Genomic DNA, 25,261 nt, shown 5'->3' on the forward strand with positions numbered 1-25,261 from the left:
TTACTGCAGTGGCCGGAGGGGAGGGGGTCGCTATGTGACGCTCGGCCAGCCGGGCCACAGATGATGGTTGTTCAGTGTATATGAACAACCATAATCTGTATATATATCTGTCAGGTGTGTACCTACTTTAAGATTGGTGGTGGGATTATTGTCTAGTGGGCACCAGCAAAAATCTTGCCTAGGGCACCAAATTGGCTGGGGACGGCCCTGCCATGTCCTCTTCTCAAACCCCAACTCCACTTTGCTACACAAACACTGAAATTGGTGAACATTAGACATCAATAATACATATTCATTATCAGTAATTTATATAGCACATGCATATACTATGCAGAGCTGTACAGAGAATATTACATTTCTTCACATCAGTTCCTGCCCCAGTGGAGCTTAATATCTATGGGGTAGATATACTAAGCCTTGGAGAGAGATAAAGTTCCAATCAGCTCCTGTCACTTTAAAGGCTGTGTTTGAAAAATGACAGGAGCTGATTGGTTGGTACTTTATCATGCTCCACTTTATCCATTTCCAAGGATTAGTACATCTACCCCTATATTCCTTTTCACTCAAACACTTGGGTCAGAAGCCAAATTAGCTACTGTTATGTAACTGGATACTTGTAATGACAGCTGTGGAGTCAGCAGCATAGTGAAATATAAATGGTTTATTAAAAACAAAAACATAGTCCAGAAAACTCTATCACCCGGCTTGATGGACACTTGTTTTCTGGAAGTCCTATTGCCTCCATGACAGCCCCAGTTAGGATGTCTCTGGGGCAGGGGCATTTCTAGAGAGGAGGGAGCCCGTGTGCAGTCTCTGACACGGGCCTCCTCCTCTCCGCCCGGCAGCCGGCAGCACACTGAGTTGTGCGCGGCCAGCACCGGAGTTATAGACTCTGGGCACTAGAGTGCACCCAGAGTCTATAATGTATGCACGGGTCACCGGGAAAATGGCCGCAACGGCCATTTTCCCTGTACTGCGCATGTGCAAACGATGGGAAAATGGCTGCCACGGCCATTTTCCAGTCGTTTTACAGCGCCGGACGCCAGCGCCGACATTGAACTCCAGAGAGGTAAGTAATACTATGGGTGCAAGGTGTGCGGTGCGGGCCCCCCTGGACCCAGGGGCCCATGTTCCCCGTACCCCTGCACCCATTATAGATACGCCCCTGCTCTGGGGTGTTTGCATAAAGAACACATACTCTTCTTTGTCATTGAAGCCCCATTTTTTTCCACTAATATCGGGGTATCCCTGACTTTTTATACAGAATTACAATTGACTCGGTGACTTGACTGATTTCTCAATGGATTTTACACTGTATTAAGTCTTGTCTGACTCCAATTACAGTTTTACCTCCCATTTCTACAAGTTTGCTGGATTATTATATTGAATTCGAAGATTTATTCAATAAAAAATCACGTCCTTCCCCTCATGGTCAGTGTGACTGTGGAATAGAACTTTTGCCAGGGAGCCATTTACCCAAAGTTTACACGCCTCTAAAAGAAAGGTTATGTGGCCGAGAACCAGACCCTCCACATCTCCAGGACCCTGGAGTCGGTATTTGGAGCAGACAAATAGGTTTAGAAAATAATTAAATCTCAAAGGGAATCCTACAATATAGGAATAATTGATTAATCCAGAACAAATATTTTATATTCCAAGTAGAGGCGTAACTAAAACTTTGAAGGACCGCAGTGAGAGTGGTCTGCCCTACACAGTAACAAACACACAGCTGCCAGACTCTCATTGGCTTCTGCATCCACAGAGGGAGCCGGTTGGAGCTCACTCATGAGCTCCACCTTCCGGCTCCCCCCGCAGCGGGTGATTGGAGAGACATCATGGCGTCTTTCCCATAGTGCAGAGCGGGCTGGGATGAGCGGACAGTCAGTGGCAGTCAGAAGCGGGGATTCAGGCAAGTTGTGTGGTTTTTTTTCTGTGCGTGTAAGCCTGGCACAGCACGGGGGGGGGGGGTGGCTACTAGGGGGCACTGTATAGGGGTAGCCACTACTGGGGGCACTTTATGGGGGGTCGCCGCTACTGGAGGTACTGTATAGGGGGGCCGTTACTGGGGGCACGTTATTGGGGGGGTGGCCGCTACTGGGGGCACTGTATAGGGGGGACTACTACAGGGGGCACTGTATAGGGGGTACTACTACAGGGGACACTGTATAGGGGGGACTACTACTGGGGTCAATGCATAGGGGGGACTACTACTGGGGGAAATGCACAGGGGGAACTACTATGGGGTGCAATGCAGCATAGGGGGGATTACTACTGGAGGACTGCATAAGGGGGACTACTACTGGGGGCACTGTATGGGGGTGGTGGATGCTAACGTGGGCACTGTATAGGGGGGGAATACTACTGGGGGGCAATGCAGCATAAGGGGGATTACTACTGGGGCAATGCATAGGGGGGACTACTACTGGGGCAATGCATAGGGGGGACTACTACTGGGGGCAATGCATAGGGGGACCACTACTGGGGGCACTGCTTAGGGGTGCCCAAAGAATATTCTTGCACCTTAGCCCACCACTCTCTATTTCCGCCAGTGCCACATGCCATCAGACCATCTCACGTGACCCTTAAATATACATCAGATCCCGACACGTGCACTCAGACCTTCCCACATGTTCCTTAAATGCCCCTCATACTGATATGTAAAAGACACGCTATACTTGGGTGCAGGGGAGAATGACACCCTAACCGTCCGGGAAACAATAGCGGCAACCCCCTCTATAGTTACCATCCTGGTTCCAAAAATGTAAATGTGAGCAAAATACTCATCATTATACAAATCAAGAAACTGCTTAGATAAAAACAACAATCTATGGCCCTGATTCAGAGCCGGACGCTCTGACAGAGCGCTCGCTCTGAATCAGGGCCGTCCCTGCTCCTTTTTGGAGCGGCCTCCTGGCCACTCGCATAGCTGTGGGTGACCACCCACAGCTATAGCGAGCGGCCATGATGATGGTCATGACTAGGGATGAGCCTGTTCGGTTCCCTGAGAACTGAACCCACCCGAACTTCGGGGATCCGGGGCGATCCGAGCCCAAGCTCGGATCTCCCTGTCTGCCCCGGATCCCTTTCCTGAGGCAAAACCTCGAAATCTGCTGTCGGATCTCGAGGTTTTGCCTCGAGCGGCCATTTAAAAAAAATGCCTTTGCCTTTAATGTGCAAAGTGCTGATTGGCTGACAGAGCCGTCTGTCACGGCTCTCGGCCAATCAGCATTATGGTGCTCATTTACATGTAGCACGGACCCGGGAGATCCGTGCTACATGCATCTGTGTGATTGACAGTGACACAGAGCAGAGATGGGTCCGTGAGACCCGTCTGTGCTGCTGTGGTAAAAAAAAATAAACCTGTGTAAAAAAAGAAAAAAATGGCGTGCACCCCCCCAAAAAAGAGCAACCAGCCCTGGGCATTAGTGACCCAGTGCTGGGTGTGCTTAAATACAGGGGACAATCGACGTAGGGGTCCCCTGTACTTAAGCACAACCAGCACCAACGCTTGCGAGCGGGTCAGAATCAGGCCCTATGTACACAATTGTTTATTATTCTTGTATCAGCACATTCACCAGCCTGTATTACTGCAATACAATACAACTGACAGTGTACATGAATTTACTAACACAGAGTAATCAAGAGATCAGCAGCAGAAGAACCTAGCACTGCCCTGGACATACTGTATATGTACATATTGGGCTCTATAGCAGTGCATCTCTAACAGTGCATGTTTTCCAGATCTCCTAGTTGGTGCACAGGTTATTTATTACTGGTTGATACATGTTAAAAGATCCACAGGTGGTGCTAATTATTTCATTTGTGATACTGTGAATAACATGTAGCACTACTAACATTCTATTATATTACTATTTCTACTGTGGTCATGGTATGTGCTGGGAAGGTGAGTTTCCAGGCAGACGAAAACCCCCCTGCGTTTTCCTATGATAATCACAATGAACTGGGAACTAACAAAGTTGTAACTGAATTTGAATTATCTAACATATTCTTATATGTATCTCCAAGTACTTCATGCTGTTGGGTCCCAATTTGGTGGTGATCCAACTCACTTGGCCAAATCTCCTCTCAAAGCTGTTTTGTGTAAGGTGCGCTCCTCTAAGACTATCTCCGTACCTTGGGGCCTACTCTGCGTTGTGCGCAAGTCTACAGCAATTGCCCCGCATTGCGTGCATGGACCTAAACGCAGATATTGGCGCACATGCAGAGTTGTACATGCGTAAGCAACTGCATCATCAGCTCTATCTTTGGTGCAAAAGATCCTTCGGAGCTCTGAGTATGCACAAATCAGCGAGGCCCGCAATTCTGGCGACATGCTGTTACTAAACTTCACCTATGTGCGAACGCCCCATTGCCTCCCATTTATGCCCCTTCAGCTAAAAGCGGCGATGTGACTGAGCCGGTGAATTTCCCATAGATGCGTGCGCTCAGCTACAGAGCATATGCAATCATAATGGACTTGTGCGCAACTCTGCATCAGCAACCTGGTCCAGGATCTCACTGTGCACCCTCACACTACATGTACTGCCTAATGGGGGAAAGGGGATTGTATCAGGGCCGCTCGGAAGCTCGGGGCCCGGTACATGTGTCCCCCAATTACCCCACTGTCACCGGGGGCCCGATTATACCAACTGGACAATTTGCACTAATTCTCTGTTATTCGTTGGCTGAACATCACATGGTGATAATAGTTTATACTCGCACCTTATAAAGGTCACCATATACTCATACACTGTGATATCACAGTCTGTATTAATTGTGGCACAATGTTTGACAATGATACTATTAAAATCGATAGGGTCAATGTTGGGCGTGTTGGTTGTGGCAATCGGAAGGTAACCGCTCTCCGGAGCACAGGAGTGATATAGAATAAGACCTACACCACTTTGCGGTACATAAACTGGCTCTTTAGTGAGTGCAGTTTACGACTGTGGTACAGGCTTGCCTACCCTCCCGATTCGCCTGGGAGCCGCTTCCGGCCCCCCGGAAAGACAAGCAAGCCTCCTGGCGGCCGCTGACACTCCCTCCACCCTCCAGAGTAAAGATAAAAAACCCAGCAGCGGTGGGTGCCGGTGACGCGGTTCGCGCTGAATCGCGTCATCGTGGCCCCGTCCCCTGCTTCACAATGTCGGCAATGTGAAGAGGGGCGGGGCCACCATAACGTACCGCCCAACAATGGTCATGCCCCGGCCCTGTCCCCAATACGACAGCATTGCCTGGCCACAGCCACTGCTGTAAACTGACATTCAGCTCCCTCCCGGAAGGAGGGAGCTGATCGTCGGCAAGTATGCTGTGATATAGGGTGTAATTGTGCCCATCTGTGTATCAGGGCCTTCATACTGTATGTTGCCATCGTCTGACCACCACGCCAAGCACAGTGTAGAGCTATGCATTGCATTGCAAACAAGGAAAATGTCCATATACTGTATGAACTAATGGCATGTTCTACACACTTACTCCATAGAAATATAAATACAGTATATTATATAAGAATGCACAAATTAAATTAACACAAGTATAACTGCTACAATCTATGGGCCTGATTCAGAGCCGCTCGTTAGCGGCCGCTCGTTTGCTCGGAGCGATGTTCGCACAACTGCGAATGCGTATGGGTCGTAATGCGCATGCGCCAACCAGTCATTGCGGTCGGAAATCGTGCGCTCGTAAAACAGCGAGGGGCTGCTAATTTGAGTGACAGAATGAGGCGTTTGTGGGTGGTAACAGGGGACGGTGCTTGAAAACGGGGAGTGGAGATCCGAACGCAGGCGTGCCAAACGGTCAAAACGGCGTTTAATGGGTGTGCATAATTAACAAAGCAGTGTCATCGACCACGTCACTTGGTTGTCTTTTAGCCTGAACTGCTCGCAGTGATTGCGGGAAGTAAAGCCTACCACAAGCACTGCGAGCAGTTCAGATGCCTTTCGATGTTCCCGATTCATCTAATAAATAGCGGAGATGACGTATGATGCGAACGGCAAAGGTGACGTCTTTACAAAATAACCTGACTATATATATGATGGGAGGTGCTACCTAATGAGACTAATTGCAGGCACAGAAACAGACAAATCCCAGGTGCACAACTCCAAATCACCAACAACATATATAAATGTAAATGTATAAATGTAGTGAGCTCCGGAGCTAGTGGTTTTCTCCCTCACTCCGGGGCTTGCGCAGGCGCAGTGCGGACGCTGCGCGCGCGCAGGGCCATAAAATCGACCCGGTTATGAGCGCTCAGCGCTTGCGACCGGGTCTGAATGAGACCCATAGAGTGTCCGTTTTGAAGACGTTGAGGTTTTATTTACATTTGTCTTTTGTGATTCCTGTGTGAAAGGAGGACTTCCGAAGGAAAAAGACCATTATTTCAAAAGGCAGCCAATCAGCACCACCTCAGCACAGTACAAAAATCAGGATGTTTTACATTCCGAAGAGGCCACCCACTAAAATAGAAACTCCTCCCTAAAAGGTGACATCTCCATTCCTTGAAGTTCATTTAAATATCTTATTTCAGTAAACTAAAAGTTTGCATTTGATTATTACAACAATTTGTTATCATTATCAGTAATCACTATGGAAAAACACAGTTTGTATCTCATGATGTTTTGTTGCTACAGGGCTTAACCAGAAATTGCACAATTTTTAGCATTTGCTCCATCACCACTGGAGCAGAGTCCGGCATCAATATATCTAGATCTGTGTTGTTGACAGTGAATAACGGGGGTACGGCTAAACCCTCCCTTTCTTTGTTGATGAACAGAGGTCCTACAAAATATAAACATTGTCCAAACGGAGTGTTCACCTTCCAATAAGAGCAGAAAGAATCCCAAGTCACGTAGTACTTTTCATTGTTTTCTCTGAAAACCCAGGTTTGGATGCCGTAGTCCCCTTTTTGAAGACCCCAGTCCCTAGGGGGAGTATCTGAGCTGTAGGCATGGTTAATGCGCTCCCATATCATCTTCAAAGGCCAACAGGCTTCCTGAAATGCCGGCAGGGTTATTAGTGTTTCCATATTTATTTGGGCCATTAATGATTTTTCTTTCAACAGGGTCAATGGAAGTGTAGGCTGAAAATGCTTCACTGACCTCAACCAAATAAATCTGCAACAGAAGATAATTTAGGGACAAATAATATTACATTGGACACGTTGGATTTGTAAGTGGTCACATTTTTGCCATAAGTAGAGACCCGTCTGTCTGTCCCATTCATGGTTATAGTCTCTGCTCAATGTACCCACGTCTGTATAATTGGTCAGTGACTTAAGGTGCGTAAACACAGGGCGAAATTTTGGACGACGGAACGATATCGTTATCGTTCAGATTATCGTTAATTTTTTGCCCCAAAATGATGAACGATAATGATCAATGTGCGCTCCCGTTTGTAGTTGGTCATTATCATTCATCGCCCAAACCTCCCGTCCTGTCCAACCTGATGACAATGTCAGGTTGAACATGTTCGGGGATGAGGGAGGGAGCCCGGCACTGAACAAAATCGTTCTTGATTTCCTTCAGTGCATGTGCTCAGCGTCATTAACGACACTGAGCGCACCCCTGCCGGGGACACATGGAACGGTGTTGTTCATGGAGTAAATCGTCCGGTGTGTACGGACCTTTACGTTACAGAAGTGATATAACAGATCATCCGATATTAACGGATCCTCTCAGATACACCACGTCATAACATCTTGCACTGATGAGATCTAATTAATATCTGCCTACTCTCCCAGAATGTCCAAGAGAAACCTCAGAATTCCATGGAGTTCCCCCCTATGCCGTCTTTTCTTGTGTATGCAGACTCTACATGAACCCCTCTATCTCTCTAACATCCCCCTAAGGAGTCCCAGATGTTGATTGGAAATGTGCCCCTATAAATATGCCCTATATTGTACAATATAATAACATTCCTATGTCTTTTGCATGCTCTAATTTTTTTTGCTTGTTTTCCTGCAACTATACGTCTTTCGGTTTCTATACCCATTCCAAAAAGAACCACTGCGATTTCAGTATTGTTAGAAGGTTTGGGGGAGATTTCTTAAATCTTGGAGAAACATACAGTATAGAGGCCCTGATTCAGAGACGGACGCTCTGAATCTGGGCGTTTTTTTTGTTTTTTTTGTGCGGCCTCCTGGCCGCTCGTATAGCTGTGGATGACCACCCGCAGCTATAACGAGCGGCCAGGGTGATGGTTGCAATGGTCAAGACCATCGCGACCATCGGGCTTGCGACGAGACCCTTGTGTTTGGGTCTCGTGGCATCAAGCCCCAGAGAGCTTCTGGCTCTAATAGAGCCAGAAGCTCTCTCACTGACATCACTAGTAATGTCAGTGGGGTCGCCCACAAACGGTAGGCGTTCGCTTGGGAACGCCTCCGTTTCTGAAGCCACCCCCCGGCCACGCCTACCAAACGGGGCGAGCTGTCAATCACCATCGACAGCTCGCCCCCTTTGGTGCGAGACCCGGAGCGACGGAGTACCTGTCGCTAGTCGGGTCACGCGCATGCGCACAATGGAGCCGACTGCGCTTGCGACCGGGTCTGCATCAGGCCCAAAGTACCAAACAATCAGAACATGGGGTCTATTTACTAAGCAGTGTTAGGAGACAGAGTGAAAAGTGATAAGGTGCCAGCCAATCAGCTCCTAACTGTCATTTTTCAAACACAGCCTGTGAGATGGCAGTTAGGAGCCGATTGGCTGGCACCTTATCACTTTTTACTCTGTCTCCTAAATAGACCCCTATGTCATGTTACGGGCTGTGCTAGAAAACTGACAGAAGCTAATTGGTTGCCATGAGCAATTTCTCTCCCTCTCCAAGATTTGATAAATCTCCCCCTATGTCTTAGATCAGTGATTCCCAACCTCGGTCCTCAAGGCACACTAACAGTCCTGGTTTTAGTGATATCCATGATTGTACACAGATGGTTAAATCAATATAACTGAGTATATTATATATAATTAATATAATTAATATAATTAAGTCACTTGTGCTCAAGTATGGCTATCCCTAAAACCTGGACTGTTAGTGTGCCTTGAGGACCGTGGTTGGGAACCCCTGTCTTAGATCCTGAGAGATTTAACTTGTGGATTTAATGCATACTTACCAATCTATAATCACAGGACTGCAGCAGAACAAGCTCTGAGAAGGCCTTGCTATGAAATCTGATCTGATAGATGGCGGGTGTGTCCGCAGGCGGTGGTCTGTTTATTCCTTCTCCTTCTTTGCTTGGTACCCCCTTGTGTTATATTCCCTACAGCTGTAATAGAGGAGCCACAAGATAGTCATGTACTGTATACAGAATACGGATAACAGAGCATAGTGTAACAGCAATGCACTGACTGCGCACAAGTGTCATTTTACCTAGTGCTGGGGTGGAAAAAGTCATATATTGGAGCCAGAACATTATTTTATAGGGGTCAGGGAATATGTACATCCGCTGATATCAATAGAAAAGGCTCCTGGATGTTAGGCAACAACAAATCATATCAGTCAATGGTCTTTATATTGAAGTTATAGATTCAATTCTATCCAGGGCACTATCAGTGGGGAGTTTGTATGTTCTCCCCGTACTTATTTGGGTTTTCTCCATGTGCTCTGGATTCCTCCAGAAACGCATTGGAAAATAAATTGGCTTTTGAGTAAAAAATATTTCTAGAGTTTGAGAATACAGAGTGTAAGCTCCACCGGGGCAGGGGCTGATGTCACTGACTAAATATTCCCTGTAAAGCGCTGCCTAGTATGTGGGCACTATATAAATAGATATTAATAAACAGACAGTAAGATGAATGTCCCCTTTAAGGAAATAAACATTTTGCCATCTCATTTACTTAATGGCATGTGCGGTCTGTACTGAGATAACGGCCCCAAGCCAGGGCTGTACTAGGGTGCTGTGGCCAATGCCACCGCACAGAGCACAGATGTCCTCTGGGCGGACCTGGCCACCACCACCATGATCTGTAAGTGCCCCTACTGCCTATCACCTGCTGCAATGCATATTTGTAGTGGTGCGTCCAGCTCCACCACTGCCAGAAGCACCGCTATTAGGGGTCTTTTTACTAAGCAGTGTTAGGAGACGGAGTGAAAAGTGATAAGGTGCCAGCCAATCAGCTCCCAACTGTCATCTCATAGGCTGTGTTTGAAAAATGACAGTTAGGAGCTGATTGGCTGGCACCTTATCACTTTTCACTCTGTCTCCTAACACTGCTTAGTAAATAGACCCATTAATATACATTGGAGTGGGCAGTGACAGTCCTCTGTGCTCTGTGGAGTCCTTGCCCCTCTGACATTGTCCATCTCACATACGCTGTGGAGTCCTGCCTATACCCTGCCCAGTGGCGGAACTAGAGAGTGGTGGGCCCAGGTGCAAGAATATGCTTTGCCCCCCCCCCCCCCACACTGCGATTTCCTTGTACCCCAACATTTATTCACCACCCCCCCAGTAACTAAATACAGTGTCTGTCCTGCTGCCCAGCCTTGTTTTTTCACCACCCCTCACTGCCCCTCCCGGTCAGTATATCCAATCTGTCCAGCCCTAGCTTGTCAGCCTCTCCCCCCCCCCAGCATGTGTCAGCCTCTCCCCCCCCAGCATGTGTCAGACTCTTCCCCCCCCCCCAGCGTGTGTCAGCCTCTTCCCCCCCCCAGCATGTGTCAGCGTCTTCCCCTCTCAGCATGTGTCAGCCTCTTTCCCCCCCCCCTGTGTGTGTCAGCCTCTTCCCCCCAGCATGTCAGCCTCTTCCCCCCCCAGCGTGTGTCAGCCTCTTTCCCCCCCAGCGTGTCAGTCTCTCCCCCCCAGCATGTGTCAGCCTCTTTCCCCCCCAGCGTGTGTCAGCCTCTTCCCCCCCAGCGTGTGCCAGCCTCTTCCCCCCCCAGCCCCAGCATGTCAGTCTCTTCCCCCCCAGCGTGTGTCAGCCTCTTTCCCCCCCAGCGTGTGTCAGCCTCTTTCCCCCCCCAGCACCAGCGTGTCAGCCTCTTCCCCCCCAGCATGTGTCAGCCTCTTCCCCCCCGCTCCAGCGTGTCAGCCTCTTACCCCAACCCCAGCGTGTCAGCCTCTTACCCCCAGCGTGTGTGTGTCAGCCTCTTTTACCCACTCCGTACCACCGCAACTTACCTTATTTCTCCTCTGCGGCTCCTCTCAATCCTCTTACTCCAGCAGCCCGGCCCCTTTTTATGACACGGCGCACGTGACGTCATGACGTCACGCGCGCTGTGTCATAACAAGGAGCCCGGGCTGCGGCTGGTTTCTGTCATGTTGGAGCCGGAGCGGCCGAAGCGGGCATGCTCCGGCTCCAACCATTTAGTTAATGGGGACCAGGTCGACGGGCAACAGCGCTGTCGGATGCAGGCGGCCATGGGCCCCTGCACCACAGCGGGCCCTGGTGCAAGGCACCGGCTGCACCGCCGCTAGTTCCGCCCCTGACCCTGCCCATGTGACTCCGTCCATCCCACATACACTGTGGAGTCCTTTTGCCATCCAGCCATCCACGTAGTACTTGATGCGACTGTGGGACACATATGCTCCCATCTAAGCCATGTCATTCAATCACTGTACGCTAGTTCCGTAGAACCAGTGTTGTGATGCATGCCGCAACTAGATCAACATAGGGATGGTCCTCGAAGGGTTGACCATCGATGGTGCATTCTGTGCTTAACATCGATGGTATGAAATGATCGGCGGAATACCATGGACGGTTTGAACCATCACTGAACATTTCTGCTATATGAAGCAAGAAATCAATCAGGGAAATAGGGCTGGGGCTGAGCGACACTACAGGGAGCAGGACTAAGCACTCTGGCCCTGATTCAGAACCGCTCACATGCGTGTTGATGGGCGTGCAGTGCACACGCGCGAGCCCTGGAGCGAGCGAGAAATCACTCGCTCCGGGGCTCGCAGCAAAACGGAGTGGCTGTCGATGTTGATCGACAGCTCGCCCCGTTTCTGTAGGCGTTCTGGACAAACGGAGGCGTTCCCAAAGGAACGCCTGCCGTTTTTGGGTGGCCCTACTGACATCACCAGTGATGTCAGTAGTGAACTTCTGGCTCTATTAGAGCCGGAAGCTCACTGGGGCTTGCGGCAGACGAGACCCTACCACAAGGGTCTCGTCGCAAGCCCGATGGTCGCGACCATCGCAACCATCACCTGGCCGCTCGCAAAAGCTGTGGGTAGTCACCCACAGCTTAGCGAGCGCCCACGACGCCGGTTTAAAAAAAAAAAAGCGGCCGCCCTGATTCAGAGGTTGCCCCTCATTGTGTACATACAGCTTTCTCCATACTCCCGTAGTGTAGATGAGCTGTGGGCCTGATTCAGACCCGGTCACGAGTGCTGTGCGCTCACAACCGGGTTGATGGTGGGCCAGTGCGCATGCGCATGACGGAGCCGGCTCAAGCGGTTACCTGCTCAGCTGCCTGATGGTCCAGAGACTGTGTTCCCCCCTTTTTGATTTTCTTAAATTCTTCCTCTCCTTTCTACTTATTCCCCATTTGTGTCCATCTCTCTCTCTCTCTCTCTCTCTTCTTGACCTTTCTCAGCTCCATTTCTCACTCCACCCTTTTTTTCTCTCTCTCCTGTAGGACTCATGTTCGACTGTAGTCTTTGTCTGGATGGTAGGGGATATCGCAGTTTGGCTAGAAGGCTTGGCCCTGGACACCCCTGTCTGGCTCTGGACAACCACTGTCCCTCCCTGCCTCCCGGAATTCTGCGGGCCCCTACTGATTTCTTTCACCAACTATCCACTTGAGGCTTCATTGATACCTGGAACTTCAGAGCTTTTCCTTCCCCACTTCTTATTTTCTTCTGTGTACATACCTTCCTTGGTAGTCCTCCTCCATGGCAATCCCAGGGCCCAGTCAACTGCTTTCCTTGTGAGTGGACAGGGAAATACACTGACCTCAAGTCCACAGGTTTTTACTTTATTGTTTAGATTGCACTGTAGTGCTTATATGTTACTTACTCCTTTCCCTACTGTGGTTTCCAATACATTCTACCAATGCAGCCTACACCTTGCTCTAATTGCGTCTTTGTCTGCTACTACTCTACTGCTGCCATCTAGTGTCTCTCTCTTTATTCACCGCAAGTTATGTCCTTTCAATGGTTTTTGTTCATACTGCTCCATGTCTGATTTCATTGTATTGCCATATTGTTTTGCCTGCTCTGATTTATTTTGATCTATACCACTGTTCATATTGATAAACTGTGAATGCTATATTCCGCAGCCACCTGTCCGAAATGTCAAACTGATAATGCTGATTTATTTAATTGTTTGTGGATTTGTCCTCTTGGGTTCAAATGAAAAGATACGCAGAGGCTCATTTGGCAATCTATCTCCCATTTACCCCTGAGCGGGCTGTGGCACTGATTCATTACGGATCGCAATTATGATTGCAATAGCGATTACGCATGCAGTCTCACTGCGATAATGTGCTAATCCATTGCGATCGCTATGCCGCCGTAGCACTACATAAGGACGCCCACCTTACCTTACACACATCTGTAATGTTTAGCAAGACTGCAAAACCATCGGTAACATCGAGTACCATCGCAGTCTCACGCACACTTGCACAAGCTCTGACCTTACTCAGGAATTGCTAACTTCATCGCACGCTACGAGTCCTTATGCTGCGTAAGGCATTGTAGTGGATAATTTATCCACGCTTATGCAACGGCGTTCAAACGCAATGGTACGCCTGCGTTTCCACGACCACTCCCCCCCTCACCACCCACAAACGGCACTTTCTGTCAATCACTCTGCGATCGGTCTGCATAGTCACTGCAATCTCAGTCCCGATCGCAGTGGCCGGTTCGCGCACTGCAATGCATACGCAGTACGCAACAACCAGCCGATTGCATGCATATTAGCAGTAGCGATTCAAGCTGAATCAGGCCCTATGTTAGGTAATCTCCCCAGAGACCAAAGGGTGACTAAGGGCTGTTATAACATTATTGTTGGCCATTAGTGCCACAACCAAGAAGACCATCCTCCAGCAATGGATACTCCCATCGCCCCTGCATTGTCTATTTAAGGACAAGTTATTGTATTTATTCTGTGTGGACTAGATTGATACAAAAAAAAATATTTGAGGTTTGGGAATGTTATATAGACAATGGCCCTGATTCAGAGCCGGATGCTCTGACCAGAGCGCTCGCTCTGAATCAGGGCCCACCTCCATAAATATGGAGCGTCCTCCTGGACGCTCGTATAGTTGTGGGTCACCACCCACAGCCTATACGAGCGTGCAGGATGATGGTCGCGATGGTCTTGACCATCGCCAGTGCGAGCAGAAGCCTGCGGTTGAGTTTCTCAACCGCAAGGCCAGGAGTGATTTTGGCTCTATCAGAGCCAAAATCACTCCCACTGACATCACTAGTGATGTCAGTGGGGCCGGCTTCTGACGGTAGGCGTTCCCTTGGGAACGCCTCCGTCTGGCAGGCACGCCCCCGGTACGTCAATCAACATCGACAGCACGCCCCCTTTCATCAGACACAACGAGCGAAGGAAAGCCCTTCGCTCGTCGCGTCTCGCGCATGCGCACGACGGAGCACCCTCCGTCGTGCGCATGCGCAGTGCACACCATCGACCCACTTGCGAGCGGACAGCCGCTCGCGAGTGGGTCTGAATGAGGCCCAATGTCTTTAATGGTGCATACACACGGTCAGATTTTTCCTTCAGATCTGAACGATAACGATTTAAAAATCGTTCAGTCGTTCATATCTGAAGGAAAATCTGACATATCTGACATGCCTGAACGATGGGCGATGAACGATGCGCGTTCCCGATGGTCAGATAACGATATCTGACATCTGATGTGTTTGCAGTCAGACTTGGACGATTCCATTCATTTCAATGCAGTCAGAAATCGTTCAATCGTTCAAAACTTTGGTAAAATCGTTCAATCGTTCATCTGACAAATCTGACCGTGTGTATGCTCCATAACACTCCGTTCCCAACTTCACAATATCTTTGAAGCCATTACTTGGTATGCCCTCCGTCTTTTGGATGGAGACACTCGTATTGCACCCTCCCTTATCACCGTGGTCTTCTTGGTTTTATCATGTTTCTTTTCAGTTTCTGTTTGTTATAGGCTGTGTTACTGTTATTGTTGTCTATTGTGTGACAATGGCAACTAGATTTTTATTAGCGTTCATCAAGCGCCTTATCTCTGTATTGTATTATTAATATGTGGCTTATTGGGAAACAGTCGGGAAGCCGACGGACAGAATCCCGACCGCCGGCTTCCCGACTGTCTAATCCCGGCAAGGGTTAAATGACAGACGTCGAGATCCCGACGCCTGTCACTTTACCTACGCTGGAAGCCCGAAATCCCGATCGAAGGTAAGCCGGGCACGGACAGCTGCGGGGGGGGGAGGGTTAGGTTACGGGCTCCCAGGGGGGACTTAGGGTTAGGCACCCCCCCCGGGAGGTTAGCGTTAGGCTAGGGGAAGGGGGGGTTAGGGTTAGGCACCCCCGGGGGGATGTTAGGGTTAGGCTTCGGGGAAGGGGGGGTTAGGTTTAAGCACTTAGAGGGGGGTTAGGGGTAGGCACTTGGAGGGAGGTTAGGGTTAGGCACCCCTAAAGGAGGGTTAGGGTTAAGGGGTAGAATTAGGTTAGTTTATACTTAGCTTAAGACGTTTGGGATTTCCACCTCTGCCGGGCTGCCTCTGCGGCCGGCGGTAAATCATACCGATCCCGTATTATTGAGGCTGTATCCATCTGTTTATCATTTATTTTCTGTATCTTGCTGTCATTTTTTTTTTTTTTTGGAAAATATTTTTATTGTCAATCAAAGTGTTGAACATAACAAATACAATCAAGGATGAACATGGCTATACAGAATTGGTTAGATATATCAAATCACACTTGTTTGGGGGAAGAGAGAAAAAAAGAACATCTGGACCTCTCAAAGCAGAGTACAATCAGCTATCATAAATCAGTATGAAATGGTCACAATGGATCATTCGGAATATTTTGTAGTGTGGACATATTAGCTTAAAAGAAATGATTGTCCATTAACCAACATACTGAAAAAACAAACAATACATTTGAACAAAGTAAAGAAATTACACAAAAAAAAAAGGGGGGATGGGTAACCTCTATCCCTCCCCTCCCTCCCTCGCCAAACACAAAGAGAATAAAAGACTCCTCAATAATAAATCAAGGTCAAGCATCTAATCTAATTGGAGGATCTCCTGCCACACACTGCGTCAAGTACCACGATGAGTTTTGTAATGTTCTATGGAGCTGGAGACGAAGAGTTCCCGAAAGAGTATCTACGTAGCTCTCCCACACACCAAAAAATCTTTCTATCTTGGATTCTTTTTCCATTATTACTTCTACCCAGCTCATCCTGAAGATATGGTGTAATTTTGCCTTAAAAAGAGCTATAGGAGGTGGCTGCTGATCTATCCATGTATGTAGGATTGTTTTACAGGCTGCTGCACTTATAACTAGCAGTAAACGTTTTCCTCCTGCGGAGATACGAGTATTATCAGGAAGAACTCCAAATATCGCCCATTCAGGCGTTAGTGGAACAAAATTAACTAACTGTGTGGTAATATATGTCCGCACCTGTATCCAGAACCCTCGTATTATAGGACAAGACTACATGCAGTGAAAGATATCTGCCTCAGGAGTCCCACATCTATAACAGTTTGAACTTTGCGATGTGCCTATTAGAAAGCTCCTATGAGGTGAAATATAGGATCTATGCAAAATGTTCAGAAACATAGTAGTGTATGATGAGTAAGGCATTAGTGCACAGGCTTTATCGTAGGATCGATTTAAGTCATCCATCTGCAAAGCTGGAATCTGAGACACCCACTTAGCATAGCTTGCTGGAGGTTTGTCCGATACAAAAACTGTGAGAGTATATATCTGTGAAACAGCTTTTACCTCTAATGGTTGTGAGCTTAAAAGATTGTCTAAGGAATTATTCCAGTCCATAGCTGAAAAACTCCGAACTGTTACCTCAACGTAATGTTTAGCCTGCCAAAACGCAAGCGGATTTCTCGTTAGTACAGGATATTTGTCCCTAGCCTCCTGGAACGTGAGGGGCCTCCCATACTCTCTCTGTGTCAATTTGCCAATATTGTTAATTTCTAAGGTCTGCCACCACGTAAATGGATACGAGGCACCACCAAACTGGAACTCTGGGTTTGCGAGAAAAGGTAAATATAATGTTTTGTAGGCATCCAAAGCGAATTTGCGTCTAACAATATGCCAGGTTTTTCTTGTGAACCAAAGCAAAGGGTTTTCTTTGATCTCCTGCGATATTTCCTGATCTTGGGCATGTAAGAAGGCATGTAAGAAGGCCTGATTCCAAAAATTCCTTTTCAAGAGAGGAATTAGCATACAAGTCACAATGACACAACCAATCCTTGATGTACCTGAGATGTGCTGCATAAGAGTACACCTGCACATTGGGAAAGTTAATACCTCCCTGACTTCTAAGCTGCTGTAATTTATGTAGGCCAATGCGAGGTTTTTTTCCATTCTACACAAATTTCCTGAAAGCATAATTAAGTTGTTGTGCATCTTTGTTATTGATCAAAAATGGCAGAACTTGTATAGGATACATAATTTTTGGAAAAGAAACCATCTTAATTAGATTTGCCCTTCCTGTGTAGGAGAGCATTAACTTCTTCCAACCCTCCAATTCCAAAGAAATGGATTTAATGGCAGTAGTGAAATTCAATTCATAAATGAGGTATGGGTTGTTAGAAATCTGTATCCCCAGGTATGTGATCTGTCTGTTTGCCCAGGTGATTGGGATATTTGAGAAAAATGAAGTACGGGCCGAAGGATGACCCAGACGTAATGCCACTGATTTGCTAACATTGACTTTAAAGCCTGATATGTTACCAAAATCAGCCAAAATTTTAAAAATGAGACTCAGCGATTGTGAGGGGTTTGATACAAATAACAGTACATCATCGGCGAATGCCGTAATTTTGATCTCCTTTGTACCTATCTGAATCCCCTGAAAGGAGCTGTTTGATTCTAATATTCTAAGCAAGGGGTCCAGACTGATATTGAATAGCAGAGGAGAGAGGGGACATCCCTGCCTTGTACCCCTGAACATGATAATGGGGGAGCTACAATGTCCATTGATCAATAAAGAGGTGCGAGGGTCAGTATAAAGAAATTTTACAAAATTTATAAATAAAAGTGGGAACTGCCTTTTTTGTAAAATTTAAATAGTTGCGGCCATAATACCGTTTCAAACGCTTTTATTGTATCTAAGCTGATTAATACATTGCTACTATTGTTTGCATTATGTGAAGCAACAATAGCTGCCATTGCCGTCCTAATTCCCTTAACTATTTGTTTGCCTCTTATAAATCTCAGTTGATGATCCGTTAATATTTGTGGTATTATTGATTGTAATCTATCCGCCATTATTTTGATGTCTGTGTTTAGTAGGGTTATTGGCCTATAAGAGTCTACCAATTGAGGGTTTCTGTCAGGTTTTGGGAGTAAAACCGTGTAAGCGAGCAAGGTTGGAGCTAAGTAACCTTGTAAAATCTTATAGTATTCATTTGTAAGCCCATCTGGGCCAGGGGATTTATGAAGTTTCAATGAAGAAATAGCATCCGTTATCGCCTGTATTGTTATATCCTTACTTAAAATTTCCCCATCTCCAACAGTGAGCAAGGGAAGATTGATATCCGATATCAAACGTTCATGCATTTCCTCATCGAAAGGGCGGGTGTCATATAAATTAGCATAATAATCTTCAAAATGTTGGAGAATATGTTGTGTCGAAGTATCTATAGAGTCTGAGTTGGGGTCTTTAAGAGCAGTGATAAACCGTTTCGATTTTTCCGGTTGAGACATGTTGGCCAGTAACCTCCCAGTCTTATTACCCCAACGGAAATATTTAAACTTTGAGAAAGTTAAATCTTTTTTTGATTGTAATAGCAAGAAATCATCCAATGATTGTCTGGCACTAAGGTAGGATTTCTGGGTATTTGGGTTTGGAGAGTCTATATATGCTCTCATTGTTCTAGTCAAGGAGCTGTGAAGATCCTGATATTGCGCCGAAGACTTCTTTTTTTGTTGCGCTGTATATTGAATAATGTGGCCCCGCATTGTAGCCTTAGATGCCCCCCAAAACACAGCCGGTCTATTCCAGTAATCTATATTATCATCCACATAGGTCGTCCAATTATTAATAAGGAAGTTTCGGAAATCATCCGAAGAGTAAAGGTAATTTGGAAACCGCCATTGGCGGAACCCTTCCATAAAAGCTGGTATGCTCAGTTTCAATGATATAGGGGCATGGTCAGAAATGAGTATACTATGAATGTCGGCCCTGACCGTGCGTTGGACCAGGGCATCTGCTATCAGAAAGGCATCAATGCGAGACCATGAGCCGTGGACGCCCGAATGAAATGAAAAGGAGTGGTCTGTGGAATTTAGTAGTCGCCATATGTCTGTTAGATTGAGAGTGGTTTTTAAAAATTGGAGTTGTCTACTGTCTGACAAATTAGGGTTTCTAGGAATGGGTTGCCTATCCAACGAAGGGGAATCGACTGAGTTAAAATCGCCTCCTATCACTAGGAGACCATTTTGACGTTGAACTAGGAGTTGGGCAATTGCCTGCAAGAATTCTGAGGTAGAAGTATTCGGGGCATAAAGATTAACCAGGGTGTAGCTAATACCCCAGATAGTGACATCCAAGATTAGAAAACGCCCATTAAGGTCTAATACTGTGGAGGTAACAGTGTATTGTACATTTTTAGCGAATAAAATAGAAACACCCCTCGTCTTTCTATGAAATTTGGAGGATATACACTCGCCTAGCCATGGCGCTCTTAAACTAGAGTCCCCATCACTCCTCCAGTGCGTCTCCTGCAGAAATATGACATCTGGACGAAACCTACGCAAGTGTGTGACAACTCTCTTTCTCTTGATGGGTGAATTGAGGCCCCCCACGTTCCATGACATCAACCCAAACTGTGAGGAATTCCTATTACTAGATTGAGGTGTAACATCTGCAGGCATTCAACCCACACCTGTTTTGATCTGACATAGATACAAAAACACATAATTCAAATAAGCGCTCTCTCCGACCCAGCCTTCAGAGGGAGCTTTCAAGACCTTTTTGAGAAAAAATTTAAACAAAAATAAAGGAATGGCGAGGGAGGAGAATGTCAACAACACCCATCCTATAAAATAAAATGCCCAACACTTCAAAGAACATTTTCCAATTTTTCCAAAACCAATTAAACTGAGGGTGGATGTCACCTATGGCAACAAAACACCCATAGTAAACTTAACAAATAGCACAATCTGTAGGAAATACAGTAATAAAGTGAACAAAATCTATTGAGGCGACCTTATATTTTCACCTATCCAAACAGCAATAAAACTAACATCACGATTGAGAATTCTAGTATCAACGGTTAGGAGACCTAATAGGATTCAATAACCCAGAGAAATGTTGTTTCGCTACAACTGGGTCAGAGAAAAAATAGGTTTGATCATTTTCTTGTACATAAGCTGAAAACGTTTGTTGTTTTCATGTAGAACTTTACACACTTCTGAGAACTCCCTTCTTTTCTGTGATACAGAAACCGAGAAATCCTGAAAAATAAGGATTTTTGACCCCTCAACTTCCACATTCTGTGCCCTGCGGTAAGCTCTCAGGACTTCCTCTTTCATACAATAGTCCAGGAACTTCGCTATTACTGGCCTAGGTCTTGTGGCAGAATTAGGTTTTTCAGGGCCAATACGATGGGCTCTTTCTATGTTTGGCAGTGAGGAGTCAGTGGAAACCTGCAGTTTCCTATACAGGGCAGTAGTAATGAAATCAATCAGTTGAGGACCCCTTACAGTTTCGGGGATGCCTATGAAATGTAAATTATTCCTCCTATGACGATTCTCCAGATCATCAACCTTCATTTGGAGCGACTGTAAGGATGATGCCTGTGAATCTGCCAAATTTTGGAGAGTAGCAATACGGTCCTCTGAGTCGCTGGATCTCTGTTCTAAAACAGTGATTCTAGATGAATTGGTTTCAATTTTTGCCACTGTAGCATCAAATGCGGACTGTAAAGCTTCTAATTTTTTGTCAATCATGGGCATTATGATTTTAGATATTTCCTGAGCCGTATCTGAGGCTGAAGGTTGTCTTGTGGAAACATCGGGAGATGAGGGCGCACTTAATGAGTTGTCCGCAAATAGGTTAGGCCCTGGCGGAGAAGGGGGGTTGGAATGACCCACATTTTGCTTAGCTTTACCCATTTTAGAGGTATTATCAGGGGTTTGAGATCTGTGGGAGGACGATCTCTGATAATATCTATCCATACCCCAGCCCAGAAAAGATTCTGGCTGGAATACAAGTTACAGACTCAACACCGACACTCCCACTAGTACTGTTAAATTGGTGTTAGGACAAAGAATGCGGTTATTGTAATGATGGAAAAGGTCACCTCAATTATCAGTCTAACATCAGATAAAAATGATCACATCATATTAACATTACATTTCCTCATTGGTTACTCAGAATAAGCAAAACATTTTTTTATCCTTTTTTCTTTCCCTCCTCAAGTAACTGTAATAGAGCAAGGTATCATACAACTATTATATCAGAAATATACCTATGTATCCTGAGAGACAAAATATGGATATAGTATAGAATTTAAACTGTTATACCAGAACATTTTTTGTCATAGATAGCCCCACTAGGTGGAGACAAATTGTAAAACATAACCCTGTGGTTTGACAGTAGTATAATTGAGCCTAAATACCAATTAATTGAGATCAACAAGAACTATGATCAAACAATTATTAGGACAGATACATTGAGCTGTGAGGCACAATTAGAGATGGTGAATAAATTATTTAGAAAGGTACCAGGACTGTCAGTGGGTGTAATACACTGCACACTTTCCTGATCACGTAGCAGCAGGCAAAAGAGATCATGGGGATCCTTCCCCTCAAATTCAACTCGAAGGTGACCAGCAGAGTCCAAGTGAGGCCTCCCACAGTGACCGCCGCTCACTGTCACCAGAACCACGGGTATATCATCTGCGGTCACTCCGGGATGAAGAGTATCCCTCACAGCCCCTAGGGTTGGGGTAGGGCAGCCAGCCAATGAATTAGAATAATCTTGGGTCTCCAGGGTCAGCCGCTACAACTTGAAGAGGTGTGTGGGATATAGCAACAGGGTCCCCGTGTACAGCCGCACCCCGAGATCCCGTCGGCGTCACAGAGATCACCCAAGCCAGGGGTAACTGAACCAGAGCAGGCTCTTCGGCAGTAGAGGTAAGCAGCATGCGTCTACAGCCAGGGACACCAAGCAGCGTCAGCAGCAACCGATATCCTTCCAGGCAGGGCAAGACACAGAGCGAGGCAGCCGCACCACGAGGTCCCACCGCCGTCACTGAAAGCACCCAATACCAGAGCAGGCTCTTCGGCAGAGGAGGTAAGTAGCAGGCGTCTTTAGCCAGGGAGTAGCTGGTATCCTTCCGAGCAGGGCAGGACACAGCGTGAGGCTCCCGCTAGCAGCCTCAGTCCACGCAGACCAGGGGCAGCCGGGTCAGAGCCTACCGATCAGCGGGCACCACATGCAGCAGAAGTCCTCATCTGGAGACTAAAACAATCCGGCTCCCTTCAGGGCACAACAGGAGTCCTTAGTGCACGGCCGCACCACGAGGCCCCGCCGGCGCCAAACTCATAGGGTTCAGCCGCACTGAGCCGAGACACCCCTGCAGAAGCAAGCCAACAGGCAGCAGGTAAGTGGCACCCCGGGATAGGTCTAGGTTTCAGATTCGATTTATAGAAATGACACCGGGTGAACCAAAAGCCATCAAGGTGCTTTCGCGCCAAACAGACTATCAGTCGGCGTGCAGGCCATCCAGGGTGATGGCTGGATTCCAGGGAAAAGTAAAACGCTCCCAGACAATGTAAGGATCTCCTGAATCCCCAAGCAATGGGCAATCCAAGGAGACCAAGGCAGTCCAATAATTTTAGAAATCCAACAGGATGGATCAGGATTCTTTGTCCGCTGTAGGGAGCTAGGCTAAAAAGCGGCCATACTCGATGACCCGCCCACCGGAAGTCCTCTTGCTGTCATTTTAATCGTGCTTTACTGAAAAAAATGAACTTAAAAAAAAAAGACAGCTGCAGAGACAAACTATCCAGTTAGCGATCAGCATGCATTGTCCACATGAGGAGAAAGAGAATTCCATATAGGGGCCTATGTACTAAGCCTTGGAGAGCGATAAAGTGGAAGGAGATAAAGTGCCAACCAATCAGCTCCTAACTGTCACTTTACAGGCTGTGTTTTAAAAGTGATAGCTAGGAGCTAATTGGTTGGTACTTTATCTCTGTCCACTTTATCTCTCTCCAAGTTTTAGGGTCTGATTCAACGCGGATCGACAGGTTGCGTTCGCACGCACCCGCTAGCTGCGAAAATATGCTAATGAATGTAATCGCACGGCAACCGTATCACTATACCAAGACGCCCATCACTGTATAAAGCCTGCCCACTTCCCATGACATGCATCCGCAAGTCAGCGAAATGACTGTGCAGCTAGTAGTCAATCAGAGCCTCACAGCATATGTGGTGGACTGATAACACACACTCTCCAGTACGGTGCTCGGGTTGGCTCAAATATGGCAACCTCTGCACTGCTCAAAGGCACTGGGCCCCAGGCTAACATTTGCCAGCCAGCCCCTGCACACATAAAAAGCTTTTCTTGTCTCTTATATTTTCACCTAAAGCCCCACTTTCAGAAGTTTCTAGCTTCCATATAGAAGTGTTATAAAATAAATATGAATTATATTTTTACACTCTCAGCAGTTTTTCCACAAGTTTGTTAATGCTCTGTAACACAAACATTTAAAAAAAAAAAAAAGAAACTCCTACATGTGGTAGGGAATATAGATCGTAAGCTCCACTGGGGCAGGTCCTGATGTGACTGGCTAAATGTTCCCTGTAACCTGTTGTATAATGTGTGTGCACAATATAAATAACTGGTAATAAATACAGTTTTCAGTTTCTAATAATTAAGACGCACATAAACCAACAGTCTGGACAGAAAGGCTATAAGACATTAATGGAAGATGTGCAAAATGCTAATAGTTACTATGCAGGAATACAGCTCTGATCTATAAATGAATTGTCAGTGCATTATCTCAGTGCAGTAACAGGATTTCCTTGCTTCACTAATAAATGTAACCCCCTACCTCTTCATTCCTGTGTCCAGTCTCAGTGCCCCTCACCCCAAGCTGACATTCCTACACTACAGTAGCGGATTTGTTTCCACTAATAAAGACCCCAGGCTGCAGTCACATATCTTAGTTCTAACTGCAACAAGTTTCAAACATACTGTACTACATGTACTTATATTCTTCCCTACAATCCGTTAGGAGCAGGCAGCAACAATGGCTGAATGCTGATTATACTGGAGGTTATTTTATAAGACATAAATAAATACATTGTTGCTTACAGTTATTCTTCTCCCAGCCTCGGGCTCTTAGCAGTGCTGGTCTGTCTTCTGCTGTGGCGCAGGCAGGGTCCATAGGTACATAAGGAGGGGTTGGGAGCAGGAAGTGAATATTAGCTGCTCTGCTTAACTCTGTCACTGCTGATGTGGTACACGAATACCATTACTAGCCAACCGGGAGATGGAAGGTTCAGATCATTAAGAGAACTCTACAAGCTGATTAGCGGTAAGCGGATCTATATAAGAAACAGTGGGCCTGATTCAGACCCGCTCGCAAACGGGTCGATGGTTGCCCAGTGCGCATACGCACGACGGAGCCGTCGTGTGCATGCGCGAGACCCGGATCGCTCCGGGTCTCGCACCAAAGGGGGCGTGCTGTCGATGTTGAGTGACAGCACTCCCCCTTTGGTGGGTGGGCCGGGGGCGTGTCTGCCCAGACGGAGGCGCCTACCGTCTGGGGCCGGCCCCACTGACATCACAAGTGATGTCAGTGGGAGTGCTTTCGGCTCTGTTAGAGCCGAAAGCACTCTGGGGCTTGCGGCAACAAGCAACCTACCACAAGGGTCTCGTCGCAAGCCCGAGACCATCGCGACCATCATCATGGCCGCTCGCTATAGCTGTGGGTGGTCACCCACAGCTATGCGAGCGGCCAGGAGGCCGTTCAAAAAAGAAAATAGCCCGGCCATGATTCAGAGCGAGCGCTCTGTCAGAGCGTCCGGCTCTGAATCAGGCCCAGTGTGCACACTTTTCACCAGACTGCCTCCCTTTATCATCACCCCACGATAACAGAGTTTTATGCATCCGAATACT

General features: G+C 46.9%; 1 long non-coding RNA gene across 1 annotated transcript; it reads right to left on the reverse strand.

The window, feature by feature from the left end:
• Positions 1-2,025: 2,025 nt before the first annotated feature.
• Positions 2,026-24,521, reverse strand: LOC148522306 (uncharacterized). The gene is made up of 3 exons (XR_015878757.1): positions 24,455-24,521; positions 9,107-9,259; positions 2,026-7,112 (listed from the first exon to the last, which is right to left on the reverse strand). It is a non-coding gene; the product is annotated as an uncharacterized LOC148522306 (long non-coding RNA).
• Between the last annotated feature and the right edge of the window lie 740 nt (positions 24,522-25,261).

Source organism: Taudactylus pleione, unplaced genomic scaffold (assembly GCF_031769625.1).
Source record: "Taudactylus pleione unplaced genomic scaffold, aTauple2 ptg000147l, whole genome shotgun sequence".
NCBI classification, from domain to species: Eukaryota; Metazoa; Chordata; class Amphibia; order Anura; family Myobatrachidae; genus Taudactylus; species Taudactylus pleione.